Genomic DNA, 18404 nt, shown 5'->3' on the forward strand with positions numbered 1-18404 from the left:
GATTTTTCAGCACTTGATCAACACCTCAAAGCAGCCCTTTTTTTCTTCAAATTTGCACTTAAAACACTTAGCAAACAAATAAAAAACAGAAAAATATATACAAAAATTATAATTACAAACAAACTAAATTTAGTCTTTGAATTTTTTTATTACAAAGTCGATTGCAATCCCCGACAACGGTACCAAAAATTGACAGCTTGCTCAATTATAAACCTTAACTGAAGCACAAATTCACGTAAAAAATGGCTAAGTAAGGATATCGATCCACGAAGATTGCTAAGCTTATAGCCCCAAGATGATGTTTAGCCACTCATTGATGTTGTCATCTAACCCTCAAGGGCTATCTCCATGCTAGAATTGATCTTCTTCCTCCTTGGTGAAAATCCTAGAAGAGGAAGAACTTTCCCAATTTGTGTATTCTCTCTCTAATCTCTCGCTAAGTCTCATGATAAGCACTGAAAAGTGCACATTTAAACCCCTTATGCTTGGGTATTCTAGGACCTTATCCTATCTTATTTTCCCGTTTTAGTCTAATTTCATGTCATTTCCCTTTTTAGGTACTTATCCCCAAAATAAGTCAATTCAGCTGAATTAGAGCATAAAAGATGCAATCTCAAGCTCAGTGGAAGAAAGGAGCAAAGTGGAAGTGAAGTGGTGGAAAACAGGAATCTTCGATCGATCAGACCAAACTTAGATTGATCTCACATTGATCGTTCCAACCATACCAAGATGGATCAAACCTCTTTTCCTTATCCTTAGGAAATTTCCATCTTCAATCGATCCAACATTACTTCGATCGATCGGACTTCTTTGATCTTATCCCAACCTACTACTTTTGTCCTTTCCCCAAAATATCCCAAAAATATCTCAAATTTGTCATTATATCAAAAAGGCATTGCCATGATTCGATCTATCTGACCACTCTTGTGATCGATCGAACCTCCTTAAGTGTGAAAAAAATAGAGTTCCAGCCAATTAAAAGGTGTGCTCATGGTGCAATCATTTGGAGGTCCCAATGCACGAGGTCTGACCATTGGGTGTGACACTTGAGCTACCTATATAAGGATTTTGAGTCATTTTACATAAATACAATCATAGAGAAAGGAACCATACGCACAAGAGAGGTTGGAGGAGTGTAGAGATTAGAGAGACACATCATTTGGGAGTTCTTCCACTCATCTAAGGTTTCCATCTAGGAGAAGAAGATCATTCCTACCATGGAGATAGCCCTTGAGGGTTGGATGATTACATCAATGAGTGGCTAAACCATTCTCTTGGGGCTAGAGATACTCCTAAGCATGCCTCCTAGACTTTGATGTTTTGTATTTTGAGGGGATTTGTATTGTGATTCTTGTCTTGACATTTGATTTATATATGAATCTTGTTTCTACAATGATTTGTGTAGTTTAATACTTCCAATTGATCATTTCATTCTATTCATATGTTTATGTATGCTAGAATAGATGTTCATGTGCTTATCTCTAGGTTTTGTGATATTGATGCATGTCTTTGTGTGTTGATGCTTTAAATTTAGTGATTGTTAAGGCATGGTGCTTTAATGGAATACTCTTGTGGTTTGTTTGATGGTTCATACTCATTTCTTGATGGATTGAGCCTCTTCCTTAGTATAATTAGTTTAATTTTCATGTCCTAAGCTTAGTTGTAGTGTAGTAGCATTAATTTCTTAGATGGGAGGACAATCCATGCTTGTTGTTTGATGTTCCATACTTATGAATGCAAATAGTATATTTCTCTAATTTGATGATGTGTATTGATTGCGAACTTAAAGGAAGGAATAATGGCTTAATTTGGTATGTTGTGCTATTCACTAGTTTGTCTCAACAATGCATACTTAATTAGTCATCCATGCTTGTTGATTCAATTAATGACACACACTAGTATTGCAACATATAATCCCCCTCGTTTATTATACATTGAGTGTCTAGGAAGGTGATGTTTAGTGGTGACCTCTAAGTCTCAAGATCCCTCTCTTATATTCTCTACATTTTACTCTATTTCAATTGTTTTACCTTGCATCTATTTAGTTGACATTATAGTTTAATTAACCAATCAAAACATCTTTGATCACTCGACCTACTAATTCGACCTTGATTTCCAAGCATAATACACTTTATTTCCCTTGGGACGATCCCTACTCATCCTAGCTATATTTATAGTTAGAAGTGGCAGTGGTAATCTCTAAATTTAAACTTGGCCACACTATACTCCATTTTGCAGCTTGTGCTAGGCGCGCACCAAGTTTTGGCGCCGTTGCCAGGGATTTGGCACCGTCATATTTTGGAAATCAATTAGGAATTAGTACTATTTTGATCCTGTCTTTATTTTTATTTTACTCTGGTTACTTATTGTGTTTGTTCTTGATTGACTAGGTGAATTGAGCTAAGAGAAGTGAAGCAAAGGGGAATTGCAAAAGCAAAGAGCCAAGCTAAGCTAAGCACAAAAAGCTAAAATCTAAAAAAATTGCAAAAAAAAAAAAAAAAAAAAAAAAAAAAAAAAAAAAAAAAAATTGAAATTAATTTAAAGTTGCTTAAGGACCCTTTTGTGAGCTTTTCTAAACTCTTTCTTTAGTTAAATTGTGAGCCCACGTGGATGCAAGTCTTTATTTCCTTAGATAGATCGTGAGCCCGCGTGGAGGCAATTTAATTTTTCTTGCATATTGTTCAAAGCATGGGAGTATGGGATCATTGTATGTAGAGGATTGTTGATTGTTGATTGACTTGATGTGAAAGAGAAGTGCTTGATTTTATTGTTTTTGTTGGTGTGTTACTGGGGTGTCGTGCGGTGTTTTCCTTAACATTCATCTTAGATATTCTAATGGAAAATTTAGAGGGTAATCTCGGTTACTTAGACCCACATTTTATGGAACACCCTCCTTTTGATCAATTTCCTCCTGGAGTCCAAGCTCCAATTCCTCCATTGATCCTTTGTAATCATTACAATTTCTATAAATACCATGCACCAACTTGTATTATGCTTCCTAATTTTGGGGCCAATCAATATGAAATTAAGCCCGAGACTATTCAAATGTGTCTACTTTTATATGGCTTAAATGATGAGGAACCATATCAACATCTTCATGAATTTCTTGAAATATGCTCCACCGTGAAGTATATGAATGTCCCGGAAGAAGTTCTTAGGTTACTTTTCTTCCCTTTCACTCTTAAAAATAAGGCAAAGCACTGGTTCAACAACTTGGGGGCAAATTCAATAACTTCTTGGATACAAATGCAAAATGAATTTTTGAAAAAATTCATTTTGCATTTGTATCCAAGAAGTTATTGAATTTGCCTCCAAGTTGTTAAAAAATTTTACCTCGTAAGTTTGACCAATTCAATGAGAACCGCCATTAGAGAGTTTTCTCAAGGGGAAGGAGAACTTTTGCATGAGGTTTGGGAAAGATTGAATGACTTGCTAAGGAAATGCCCATACCATGGCATTCATAAATGGCAAGTGGTTCAATATTTCTATGAAAGCCTATCTTACATAATCTAATGTCCCTCTCTTTTTTATTGTTATTATTACATTTATTTATTTTTTCCAAGGAGTTGTATATATCCAAAACAGTATACACACACACACACACACATTAACTAATTATTTTTAAAATTTCATTTTTCTTTTCCAGCTACAGCCCCAACTTCACCATGGTTAACACCCCCAGGTAATCACTCTTTCTTCATGTTTAATTATTTATTTGTATTGCTTGTTTGGCTCTCATGCTATGTTATCATGCAAACTAAGAATCGGATTCACAATCTGGTGGACTTATTCAATATGAAGTTGACAAAATAAAAGGTAAATTTCGAGAAAAAAAAAAAATTTAACTATCCCATTAATGCTCGTTGGACTACAAGACTGTAAAGAATTTATTGTCCTACTCAATTTAACACTTGGAGATATTGTTAGTCACAGACAGAGAGATTTATCACGGGGCATGTCCTGACATTGCATATAATTACTCCTTAATTAAAAGTGATTTCTGAATCTATTTTTCTAGTTCTGATCTTTTTATTTTTAGTTTTAAGCATAATTTTTAACATAAAAACGTAAATACAAAATTAACTATCAATCACATAGTGCCACATTTGTTATAACCATGGTTGTCAAAATGAGCCGTAGAATCGCATGATTTTACAATTCAAAATCGATCCAAATCTTAGCAAAATCATTCAATTTGTAGAATCAGGGTAGAATCGGTAGAATCGGAGATAGAATCGCAGAATTGTACGATTCTATACGTTTCTACAAAATTGGTTGTTTGGGCGGGCCTTTATAACTTATAACTGTTAGCAGAATCATCTTTATTTTCCCTTCTAATGTGTTATACATTTTAGTTTGAGTATTCACATTCTCTAGTCATCCAATAATTTTTCTCTTATATTGCAGGATCAACTAGAAGACTGCTGAAGATTGTAGGAGGTAACATAATAACTGAAAATTATTGTCTTTGTGCTCCTTTGATTTTGCTCAACACTTCAGGGAAGCCAATCTTTCTATATATAGTATATACTATGCATACTTTTAGTTAAACTAAGCTAATTCTCTTTACTCTGACCTAATAATTGTTTAAAGCAATCTATATTTCAGCATAACCTTTCAGCCTATTTACTCTTCCATAAGCCCATTTATGATATATATATATATATATACACACGATGCTTATCTAATATAAATATGAATATATGACATTTCTCAACTCTTGTCATGCAGACATCATAGCGGGTGTGACTGCACTAATGTTGATATCTGTTCTGCTGATATGGAGGAAGGAAAGAATGAATGCTCTAAATATGAATGATCAAAATGTCCAGTCATTTTTTAGGAATTATGGATCCCACGTTTCAAAGCGGTATAATTATTCAGATATTGTAAGAATGACCAACTTCTTCAGAGACAAATTAGGCCAAGGATGATATGGTGTCGTGTACAAAGGAAAGCTATTAGATGGCCAGCTTGTGGCAGTGAAGGTCTTGAGCGAGACCAAGGGAGACGGAGAGGAATTTATCAACGAAGTTGCCAGCATTAGTCGAAATTCCCATATCAATTTGTCAGTCTTTTGGGTTTTTGTTATGAAGGGAATAAAAGAGCTTTTGTCTATGAATTCATGAGCAATGGATCTTTGGACAAGTTCATCTCTGATAATACATCTATGAATTCAAACTGTCATCTTGATTACAAAACATTGTACCAAATTGCAGTTGGTGTTGCTCAGGGACTAGAGTATTTACACCGAGGTTGTAGAACGAGGATTGTTTATTTCGACATAAAACCTCAAAACATTTTTTTGGATGATGACTTTTCTCCCAAAATCGCTAATTTCGGCCTTGCTAAATTAGGGCAAAGGAAAATAAGTGTTATGTCAATGGTGGGTGCAAGAGGAACAATTGGTTAGGAATTTCGGAGGAGTCTCATAAATCTGATGTCTACAGCTATGGAATGATGGTTCTTGAAATGGTTGGTGAAAGAAAAGATATTGAATTTGGAATAGTCCATTCAAGTGAAGTATATTTTCCAGATTGCATTTATGAGCAGTTGGAACACGATGAGGATTTAAGACTTATTGGTGTTACCACTGACGATGAAGAAGAAAAAGAAACGACAAGGAAAATGACCATAGTGAGTTTGTGGTGTATTCAGACCAATCGGGCAAATCGCCCATCAATAACTACTGTTGTAGAAATGTTAGAAGGAAGTCTTCAATCATTGCGAATTCTACCAAAACCCATCTTTTCTTCTCCTCCTATGTTGGAAGAAGAATCTTCTTTGTTATTTTCGAATAGCACTTACTTTGAATAATATCAACATGTTGTACATTGCAATTTTTTGTGTAGCCTGAGAAGAATATGAAAAAATGTGACCCGTCACACTTTTCCAGAATCAGGAATTTGAAAATGGTATAGTATACAGTGATTTAAGATAATAAAAATTTAAGCATTCCAAATTTTCAACAATTATGTTCCACATTTCCTCACACCACGCCCCATAGGAGATGAACAAAATGGATTAATTTGTGGTCCGGTAGTTTCGTTGAAAGTGCATAAATTAGGACCAGACATTGAAAAGTATAAAAAAGTTGCTTAATTATCAAACTGAAATTTCTATCTCAGTTGCCGATCTTTACTATTCCACTATTTTGCAGAGTCAAACTAAACCATAGAATTCAAATTGGTTGTTTGTGAAATCATTTTCTAACTTGACGTGGTCGTGTGATTGACTAATAAACGATCTTAAGATTTTTATACAAAGAGAAGCTTCTGTCATACATTGTTTCTGTCATATTAACACTTTGCTAGAATTACCAAATGAAACTGAAAGTCATTAGTATCTGAAAAATGCATACCTCCTGTCTGTTCTTGATGATCTCGATCTTCATGGTAATCCATGTACGAAGATGTTGGTGAATGCAAAACGGAAGCATTTAATAAATTTTCAGGATCTTATTTATGTGATTTTTCATCAAATCAATAAGTATTAAAAAGGATCCCAAACCTTTTGACGATTAATCGTCAATTACGATAATAGATGGTCTGGCTTGTGAGAATAGTATGTCTATTAACCTCACTCTCTCTATTTTCATAATACTATTTTCATAATACAGTTTTTACGTCTGTTATTTCTTAATAGAAACCTGAGGGCAACGACCATATATATACCATCTAAGTGATAGGGCTAGAGATGAGGATCAAAGACAATCCTTATCTTAGCTTCAATTGAATAGAGGTTGAGTTATCTCATAAACCCCTCTATTACCGAATATCCCTAAGTAGCCCCAGGATAATATATACTGCCCCACCTAAGGCTTACTTATATGTTATATTCCTTGAGTAACTAATTTAATCCTTATGATCACTGAATTAAATTCTTTAACAAAATAATTTTACAAATAAATATTTTTCTAAATAAATAAATAGAAAAATAATTTACTAAACATTTTACTAATATGCCCTGGCCAAGTTCCGGTGGTCAAACTTATTAAATTGCATCAAGGAGATATTCTAACTCTTATATGGTATGGATTCCATGTCGAGCATTTGTGTTCCCAGAGTTCCAATATTAGCCACCCAAGATACCGTGGTATTGACCTTAAAGAACTCACACATTGGTAAGTCAAAGTGATCAATACTGAAACTTGAGTCTACTAAACCTTTCAGGATTTAGATCTTAATGTATCTAGTAGATAAGAATCACACCAAAATAATAACAAAAATTTATATGGTGTGATCTTATGGTGATCCAGTTCAATGTACTCCAAGCACATTAGCACACTAACTTAGAGTCAACTACTCCAATAGTCGAGACAAACCATCATATCTCATAAAGGTCAAGTGTGTTACAGTTTTATAAATAAAAGTGCCCAACTTTATCACTGACTATGAACGATACCAAAGTGCAAGAAACCGGTGAGTTCAAATCTCTTGTATGTAGATCTCATTCACACACTTAAGTCACTTATAATGCAACTTGAGGACTAAAATGCATCTTATGCAAATTTATGAAAAACCTAATGCATGAATATTTAATTTAATAAATCATATTTATTAACTAAATATCGAATATTAAAAGTATATAATTGGATTTTAGGGCACATAATCCCAACAGTTGGTGTGCCGAGGATGAGCAATATGTAAAATGTGGTGACTTGTTTCAATGTGGAAATTTTTTTAACATAGGTTATCCATTTTGGGGAGTGATCCGGCCTGAATACTGTGGCGTTCCAGAATTCAAGATCGAATGCAAGGACGGATTTCCTATAATACAGGATGCTTTGGAGAGAGGTCAGGTATTGAAGATTGACCATAAAAATCAAATTTTGAGGCTTGTTGGAAATAGTGGCCTATATACACACACAACACTATAATATTTGGAAGAGAATAAAATGGAGGAAAATACTTTTTATTTCACTTGATTAAAAATGAGTAAAATACGTGAGATTATACATGCTTCAAAATATACATGTAACAACTATATGTAAATGAAAATTAACACCCTACTAACATAACATTTAGTAGGCATAACTCCAACTAATATGACCATTACTAGTTGTAACTCTCATACCTCCCACTAACTCCAGTAAAAACTCACATAAATATAAAATTAAATACCAAATAAAAAACACCCACAACCTTCAAAGATGTTAAAAATTTTAATCCAGTTTAATTTCTAACACCCCCACTTAAACTTGATTTTTTTCAACTCCAAGCAAACTCCTTAACTTGTGAAATTCTGCAAACTTGAGGGGCTTGGTGAAAATATCCACAACTTGATCTTGTGACTTGATGAACTTGAGCTCCACCTCTTTCTTGGTTATGCATTCTCTAATGAAATAAAATCTTGTATCAATATACTTACTTCGTTCATGAAACACCAGGCCAAAACAATTGCTGATTTGTTATCCACTAAAATCTCCGTTGACTCTTCTTGTAGCATGTGTAATTCCTTCAACAAATTACTCAACCAAATTGCATGACAAACATATGAAGTGGCTGCAACATAATCAAATTGCATGACAAACAAATGAAGTGGCTGTAACATATTCCACTTCACAAGTTGAGAGGGCGACAATGTGTTGCTTCTTTAAACACCATGTAAAAGCAGTTTTTCCCATGACAAAACAATAGCCAGAAGTACTTTTTCTATTATTCAAATCTCCAGCCCAAACGCTATCACAATAACCCACAAATTTGAAATCACTAGAAAATAAATAAAATAACCCAAAATCAAATGTACCTTTGATGTAACGAGGAATCCTCTTACACACGAATCAGTAACCATATTAATTAGACTCTCATTAGATAAGGTTGCAGATAAAAATTATCAATTCTCTCATTAATAATACTAATCCATGCTATCATCAAATAAATATTTGATATGAAGTAGATCCTTTCATTACATTTTTGCTTATTTGAGATGGGTGTTCTACTTTTAATTTTCCAGTTCTGATCCATGTGTTTTTCTTGTTAAAAGTACAATTATAGAATAAAATTGTAGATTGTAGCTAGTTGCAATATTTTCTCTCCATCACAAAGTTCCTCTCACTTTATGGTTGTCTGAAAGGACTAAATCAGCCCTGGGCCGAGCTAGCAAGATCAAAGAGGTATGATGCCCAGTAAATATTGTCCTGAGCCCAGTTAAGAGGTCCAGTGGTCTTATTGGGCCGAAACCAGTCCAACCCACTCAGCCAAGGATGAGGCCTGGCAACGCCTTGACCCAACTGCGTACACGACAAGGGTATACCTCCAACTGAATAGAGCCCAAGGATAGAATCCGGCCCATCAGTCCACAACTTGAGCACCAAGGGAGAGGCTTAGGGCAAAATGTGAACTTCTATTAATAGAAGTTAGAGGGAGAAGAAGAGGCAGGTTGTTTGGAGTGTGAGAAAATCATTTTCTAATATAGAAGGAACGTTTTATTGCATCTTCATTGTCCGAAAGATCATCTTTATTTTCCATTGTAATGTATTATACTTGGCTTGGACCTCACACATCCTCTTAGTCTTCCTACTAATTTTTTTTACCTAATGTTACAACTAACTGGAAATCGGATCGATCGTAGGTTAAGGATTATCATGGGTAACCAAAAAAAAAAAAAAAAAAAGGTCTCCGTTTCACACCATTTGAGTTAAACTTAGATTTCTGAATACCTGACCTAGCTCCACTCTTTTCATGCACCAATCTCAGCTAGTCTGTATGGACTTATAGTAGTCTCTCTTGGGATGATCATCTGCTACCTTAAAAGAATATACTTAATGAGGATATTAAAAGAATGACAGATTCATTCAGAGACAAACTACGCAAATGAGGATATGGTGTCGTGTACAAAAGAAAGCTGTTGGTGTTAGGATATGTGTGCCCTAGCATAGCAAATTCTAATTTTGGATTGTAAAAGTCATGGTTTCTTATTTGGATATTATTATTAAAGCATTATACAATTGGTGAATGAAATGTATTATTTTTCGATTCTTTATGGAATTGATGGTGTCTGCTTGGTTACAAAATATATTTATATATGTATGTAATGGTAATTAATACTATGATATAAATTAGTAATCATAAATGGTTTAAAGTCGGTAATTATGGATGGACATTTAATTAGTTAAGACTTAAACCGAGTCTACGATAGATTGAGATATATTGCGAGAGCTGTCGTATGCAATTGCTCTCTATCACAGTTATGGCTTTTGACTCTCAAGCATGAGAGAAGTATAGACTCTTTTATTAATTAATAATTACTTTGATTTGTTCGGCGGATACCTCAGGATCCTTAGATCGACACTTTGGGTAGTTATGTAATTAATAATTAGAGGTCTATATTCTCAATATTTGCATCAGTGCTATTTGTATTTATTTTGTTTTGATTATGGTTGATCACAAATTAAATTCGAAGGCCTTCGTATGTTTTAGACAAATGTTTTCTATATATATTTATTTATTAAATTATTATTATTTTTTGTCAAATAAATATTTTATTGTGATCGAACCGGAAATAATCAAAGGTAACAAAATAGTTATATTAATTATGTTGTCGGATTGATGGCTTTAATTATCCGATAAATAATTAAGCATAGAGGGGTCAAAGTGCAATATTGACTTAGAGGTTATTTACTATTTAATTGGAGTGCAATTAATTTCTTTTAGTGGAGTATAAATTAATTTATGAATTAATTGAATTGGGTCCATGGTTTAATGGACCGGACCAATTATTAATTTATAGGAGCCAAGAAAATAGTAAGCCCAAAAGGATTCTCACCAATAGCCCAAGTTGATATTGGAGTCATGTTAGGATTGAGAAAGTTGAATTAGAGATGGAGAATGATTTATTGTTTCCTTATTCTTATTTTTATTTTGCCTATATATACATGAGTTCATGTATATTTTAGGAGTGACTTGGAGAACAAGAAAAAGGAATACACTTTCTCTCTCTAGATTTTAGGGTTTTGTTTTCTCTTCTAAAGGAGGTTACCACCAGCCTAGATTCCAAGGTCATTCATCAAGGCATATTGGTGATTCCTAAAGGGAAGATAATAATCGAACGGAAGGAGAAAGGATCTTGCTAAAGGGATCTACAATAAGTGAGAACATTCACTTTAGAGGAAAGTTCAAAAGGTTTATTCAGACCTTTGATGTAAGTATTCAATCTGTTTATTGAATTATGCATCATCTTTTATTTATCTTTGCATAAAACTTGTCTCTGTGTGATGAATCAAGATCCGTGATTGCAAATCCCTCAAAAGTTTTAAAAACTTGCACGTTTCCCAACAGTGGTATCAGAGCACATGGTTTGATTCATTACTAGAGAACATGTGTTTATAAAAATCATATTCATGGATCCAAATTATATATACATGTATAAAATTATTGATATATGTTGATGTATGATTTATTATGTTGATATATATTAATACATGATGATGTATGTATAATTGTGAATGGATGATGATGTGTGTTTGGGTCATGGATGAAGCTTATAGGTATATAGAATGTAATTTTATTTTTTGGATGAATGTAATTAAGGCTTTGTTTTAGCCGTTTGAAAATTCAATGATGTAATTTAATTTTTTCCATTGTATTTCAAATTGTAAGTATTTATTAAAGCCATGTAATATTCATCAAAGGATGCTATGAAGATTCAAGAGGGTCCGAAAGGGTTAAATTATGCTTCAGTAATTTTCTGGAATTTTTCGGGAATTTTTTTAGGCTTAATTTAATTTTCTGGGATTTTTTCGAATTTTTTGGAATTTTTTCGGTGTTTTTCCGGTGGCCGGAGCTTCGCCGGCGGCGAGAAGGGGCGTCGGAGGTGGCCCGGATCAGGTGTGGCATCAATATGGTGAGCCTGGCGCGTGTTCCACACGCACTAGGAGAAAACACATGCTGGCGCGTGCATTGCACGCGCTAGCCAAGGCAGCTTGCCTTCCACGCGCGTGAAGGTGCGTGGAGGCGCGTCCCACGCGCCCCCAGGCGCGTGGGACCGCGTGAAAGCGCGTCCCACGCGCCCCAAGCGCGTACCGGCGCGTGGGGGTGCGTGGGTGCACGTGCCGAGTCTTGCAGCCTGCCCTAGGCGCGTGCCAGTGCGTGTGGGGTCCTCCGGGCTCGTTCCAAGCAGCGATTTGCTTCTCCTGACGCGTACAAGCTTCCTATGGGTGTTTATAGACAGTTAAAGGACGCCCGTACAACAAGAATAGTTTTTAAATGTTAAAAGTTGAATCCATTGGCCATTTATATTGCTTCTGTATATTATTTGATGCATGGAATAATTTAATAGTTGTTATAATTGTTCATGCATTGGATCCATGATTTTTAACTAAATGGCTTGATTTATATTAATTAAATTATGAAGATAAATTGGATTAGATTGCTAATTAATTTGAGAGCATTTATTGGGAAACAAAAAAATTATTTTTGTAAATTATTTTTTGCCTCAAATTAAAGATTAGTGAACCATTTAAAATCCATATATTTTCTAAATTTAATTGGATTAAAATCAAGGCGTTTTGCATGCATTAAATCATGAATTAAAAACCCTAGTTTTATATTATTAAAAATTGAGTGGGAGCGGGGATTTTTTTATACATTACCCCATGGCCTTCGTAATTATAACCATTATGATTAGATCATTAAAAATAAGGCTCCACGCATGATTTAAAGAGTCTAGATTACAAGAATGGTTGTCTCACGAAAATATATTTATTAAATAACCATTATAGTTTGATCTTTAAAAATAAGGCCCTACGCATGATTTAAAGAGTCTAAGCTATTAATAGCAATATATTTAATATTTGTTTTTCCGTTGGAGCATTAATTATGTTATACACTCAATCTAAAATCAATAGTATTAGCTCCCCAACGAAGTGGTTTATACTAGGTGATTTTAGAAAGGCTAAATCTAATCGGGAATTATTTCATATATAGATAAGGCATTGTCTAAAGAGATATGGAAATAATGAGTTGTTCTCGTCAATAAGCAATAATGAATTCCGCCAACCGGATAAGTTATTGGCATATTGATTGTCCGATTTTTCATGCAATGTGGTTAAGGGACCCACAATTAATTAATTATTTTATACTTGCATGATTATTATTATTCACTTTATTTATTGTATGAATGCTTTTATTTTCAGATTTATCATGACTAGTCCATTCAGTCCACTTGCAAACATACTAAAAGAAAATCGATTAACTGGACCTAATTATATCGATTGGAAAAGGCAACTAGATATTGTACTCACATATGAGGGGTTGAATTATGTGCTTACTACTCCTAGACCTTCTCCACCTTTGCCTGAGGATCCTCCTGAGGAGCATGAAGTATTTAAGAAATGGAATAAAGCATATGAGATGACTAGGTGCTACATTCTTGCTTCACTCTCGAATGTACTCCAAAGTCAACATCTTCAATATCTCACTTCTGCAGACATCATGCTTAACCTTAAGGAAATGTTTGGGCAAATTGGTAAGAGCGCACGCCAAAATGCTATGACAAATTTGATGACCATTAAGATGGTCCAAGGTACTTCAGTTCGGGAACATGCTTTAAAAATGATTGGTTTTTTAAATGAACTGGAGATCCTTGGATGCAACTTGGATGGTGAACTTCAGGTTGACATGATTATCGCTTCATTGCCAGACTCATTTAACTCTTTTAGGGTTAATTATTATATGAATAAGCTTGAGTACACACTCGCTGAACTATTGAATGAGTTGGTAACCTTTGAAGGGATAAACAAAAGCAAGGGAGCATCTATCAACTACACTCAGTCTGCTGGACCATCCACTTCTAGGCCCAACAGGAGAGGCAAGAAAAAGAAGAAGGATGGTGCCAAAACTGTGGTTGTGCCAAACAAAGTAATCCAAAAGGATAAGGGAAAGAAGAAAGTGCGGGTTGAAGGTGAAGGAAACTGCTTCCATTGCCGTCAACCAGGTCACTGGAAACCTAACTGCCCAATACTTCGCACACAAGGCAAAGGAAAAGGTATATTCATTGTTGAGGCATGTAATGTGGTTGAATCTATAGATTCCTGGTGCATAGATTCTGGAGCCACTAATCATGTTTGCAATTCATTGCAGGGATTCCAGGAGTCCAGAAGCCTCAATGAAGGAGAGATATACTTGCATATGGGATCTAATGCCAAGGTGGAAGCTAAAGCAGTGGGAGTGGTTCATATGCAGTTTGATAGTGGGAGGAGTCTTATTTTAGAAGATTGTCTTTATACGCCAAATGTTAGGCACAATTTAATTTCAGTTTCTTCGTTGGTTTGCAAAAATTATATTTTTACTTTTGGAAAAAATGTTTTAATTAAATTAAATGGTTGTGTTATAACTTCTGGTGCATTGAAAGATAATCTATATGTTTTAACTCCTAGCTCATATCAAATGTAAAATTATGAATTAAATGCAACTTCATCTAGATTGAATGTTAAAAGAAAAGCAGTTTCTCCAAACTCATTGTATCATTGGCATCTATGATTGGGTCACATCAATCAAAATAGGATTCAAAGGTTGGTTAAAGAAGGTTTATTACCTTGTGAGGCAGAGGAGCCTATGCCAACTTGTGAATCCTGTATTGAAGGAAAAATGACTCGAAGGGCTTACTCAGACAAAGGAGATAGAGCCAAAGAACAATTAGAGTTGGTACACACAGACGTGTGTGGTCCCATGAACACCGAAGCGAGATGAGGGTTTGAGTACTTCATCACTTTCATTGATGATTATTCATGTTTTGGATATATTTACCTAATGCGACACAAGTCAGAAGCTTATGGAAAATTTCGTGAGTTTCAGGCGGAAGTGGAGCGTAAATTAGGTAAACTTATCAAAACACTTCGATCTGATCGAGGAGGTGAATACCTCTTGGGGGAGTTCAAGGATCATATGGTCAATGAGGGTATTGTGCACCAATTATCCGCACCTGACTGCCCTCAATAGAATGGAGTGGCAGAAAGGAGAAACAGAACTTTACTTAACATGGTTAGATCTATGATGAGTTTTGCTACATTACCTCTATCATTTTGGGGATTAGCCTTAGAATCAGCGATGTATATTTTGAACTGTGTTCCATCCAAGTCTGTTTCAGGAACACCATATGAGCTGTGGTTTGGACGTAAACCTAGTTTAAATCACATGCATTTATGGGGGTGTCCAGCACACGTGCGAAAGAAACAGGCAGACAAGTTGGAAGCAAGATCAGATGCATGCTTATTTGTTGGTTATCCTAAGGGCACTAGAGGTGGATTATTTTATGATCCCAGGGACAATAAAGTTATTGTCAGCACTCATGCTGTTTACCTGGAGGAGGATTATATTATGAACTACAGACCTAGTAGCCAGATAGTGTTAGAGGAGATGGTTGGCACGTCAGATATACCCTCACCTAATATAAATACTGAGAATGATGAGACACAAGAAGTCCCTGTTGAATTACCATCATCTAGTACATCGATTCCTGCACCGGTCCTTCAGCGTAGTGGGAGGACTATCATCCAACCCGAAAAACTCACACTTTTGGGTGAGGTCTATGAGGCCGTCCCCGATAAGCATGAGTCGGACCCAGTAAGCTATGCGGAAGCGTTGACCGATATAGATGCGAATCGTTGGAAAGATGCCATGAAATCAGAGTTGGAATCGATGTATTCTAACAAAGGCTGGGATGTTGTAGAACTTCCTAGTGGGGTTCAGCCCATTGGTTGTAAGTGGATCTACAAACGAAAGAGAGGAATGGATGGGAATGTTGAGACATTCAAAGCTAGACTGGTTGCCAAAGGCTTCACTCAACGTGAAAGTATTGATTATGAGGATACATTCTCACCAGTTGCAATGCTTAAATCTATTCGCATTCTTTTGGCCATTAGTGCTTATTATAACTATGAGATATGGCAGATGGATGTTAAGACGGCATTTTTAAATGGCCATCTTGAACAAGACATCTACATGAGGCAACCAGACGGTTTCGTAGTTAAAGGTCGTGAGGACTGTGTATGTAAGTTGAATAGGTCTATTTATGGACTTAAGCAAGCTTCACGCACATGGACCATTTGTTTTGATCAGGCAGTCAAATTATTTGGCTTTGAATAAAACGTGTTTGAACCTTGCGTTTACAAGAAAAAATAGGGTAATGTCATCATGATTCTCGTTTTATATGTTGATGACATCTTGCTCATTGGTAGTGATGTAGAAGCATTGTCATCAGTTAAAAGGTAGTTGTTCAATAAATTTGAGATGAAAGATCTTGGAGAAGCAAGCTATATTCTTGGGATCAAGCTTATGTGAGATCGGGTTAAAAAGAAAATAGGCTTATCTCAAGAGTCTTACATTGACAAAGTTCTGATCAGGTTTGGAATGGAAAACTCTAAGAAAGGGTTTTTTCCATTTAGACATGGGTTGGCTCTTTCTAATGACCAGTCTCCCAAGACTGATAAGGAAATTGAGCAAATGAGGCGGGTACCATACGCTTCGGCAGTTGGTAGTCTCATGTATGCCATGGTCTGTACCAGACCGGACATCTGCTACTCTGTAGGGATTGTCAGTAGATATCAGTCCAATCCTGGACTTGATCATTGGTCAGCTGTGAAGAATATCTTAAAATACCTTAGAAGAACTAAGAATCTAATGCTCATTTATGGAGGTGATGATCTGGTTCCAGTCGGATATACGGATTCTGATTTTCAATCAGATCCTGATGCCAGGAGATCTACATCTGGATATGTGTTCAAGTTCAATGGAGGGGCAGTTAGTTGGAAGAGTGTCAAGCAGGGTTGTACTGCTGACTCAACCATGGAAGCAGAATACATTGCAGCCTCTGAGGCAGCAAAAGAAGCTGTTTGGTTGAGAAACTTTCTAATTGAACTGGAGGTTGTGGAGCATATAGATCAGCCTATAACGCTTCATTGCGACAATAGTGCAGCTATAGCCCAAACCAAGGACCCAAAATTTCATAAAGGAACAAGACACATTCAGAAGAAACATCATGTGGTTCGTGATATAGTAAAGCAAGGAGATATACTTGTGACTAAGATTGCATAGGAACATAACCTTGCTGATCCATTCACAAAGGCTTTACCGATCAAGATGTTTGATCGTCATATGGAGAACATGGGAGTTAGATGTGATTTGAATTGGCTATAAGTGCAAGTGGGAGCTGTTAAGATATGTGTGCCCTAGCATAGCAAATTCTAATTTTGGATTGTAAAAGTCATGGTTTCTTATTTGGATATTATTATTAAAGCATTATACAATTGGTGAATGGAATGTATTATTTTTCGATTCTTTATGGAATTGATGGTGTCTGCTTGATTACAAAATATATTTATATATGTATGTAATGGCAATTAATACTATGATATAAATTAGTAATCATAAATGGTTTAAAGTCGGTAATTATGGATGGACATTTAATTAGTTGAGACTTAAACCGAATCCACGATAGATTGAGATATATTGCGAGAGCTGTCGTATGCAATTGCTCTCTATCACAGTCATGGCTTTTGACTCTCAAGCATGAGAGAAGTATAGACTTATTTATTAATTAATAATTACTTTGATTTGTTTGGCGGATATCTCGGGATCCTTAGATCGACACTTTGGGTAGTTATGTAATTAATAATTAGAGGTCTATATTCTCAATATTTGCATCAGTGCTATTTGTATTTATTTTGTTTTGATTATGGTTGATTACAAATTAAATTCGAAGGCCTTCGTATGTTTTAGACAAATGTTTTCTATATATATTTATTTAATAAATTATTATTATTTTTTGTCAAATAAATATTTTATTGTGATCGAACCGGAAATAATCAAAGGTAACAAAATAGTTATATTAATTATGTTGTCGGATTGATGGCTTTAATTATCCGATAAATAATTAAGCATAGAGGGGTCAAAGTGCAACATTGACGTAGAGGTTATTTACTATTTAATTGGAGTGCAATTAATTTCTTTTAGTGGAGTAGAAATTAATTTATGAATTAATTGAATTGGGTCCATGGCTTAATGGACCGGACCAATTATTAATTTATAGGAGCCAAGAAAATAGTAAGCCCAAAAGGATTCTCACCAATAGCCCAAGTTGATATTGGAGTCATGTTAGGATTGAGAAAGTTGAATTAGAGATGGAGAATGATTTATTGTTTCCTTATTCTTATTTTTATTTTGCCTATATATACATGAGTTCATGTATATTTTAGGAATGACTTGGAGAACAAGAAAAAGGAATACACTTTCTCTCTCTAAATTTTAGGGTTTTGTTTTCTCTTCTAAAGGAGGCTACCACCAGCCTAGATTCCAAGGTCATTCATCAAGGCATATTGGTGATTCCTAAAGGAAGATAATAATCGAATGGAAGGAGAAAGGATCTTGCTAAAGGGATCTACAATAAGTGAGAACATTCACTTTAGA

The 18404-nt window shown here is 35.2% G+C and overlaps 1 pseudogene; it reads left to right on the plus strand.

Annotated features, from left to right (window-relative positions):
- LOC132309108 (PR5-like receptor kinase) overlaps positions 1 to 5817 on the plus strand; it is a 46699-nt pseudogene extending 40882 nt beyond the window's left edge.
- Positions 5818 to 18404: the final 12587 nt, after the last annotated feature.

Source organism: Cornus florida, unplaced genomic scaffold (genome assembly GCF_030987335.1).
Source record: "Cornus florida cultivar Cherokee Brave unplaced genomic scaffold, ASM3098733v1 CherokeeBrave_3.0.0_Hap2_Chr05, whole genome shotgun sequence".
In the NCBI taxonomy this organism is placed as follows: domain Eukaryota; kingdom Viridiplantae; phylum Streptophyta; class Magnoliopsida; order Cornales; family Cornaceae; genus Cornus; species Cornus florida.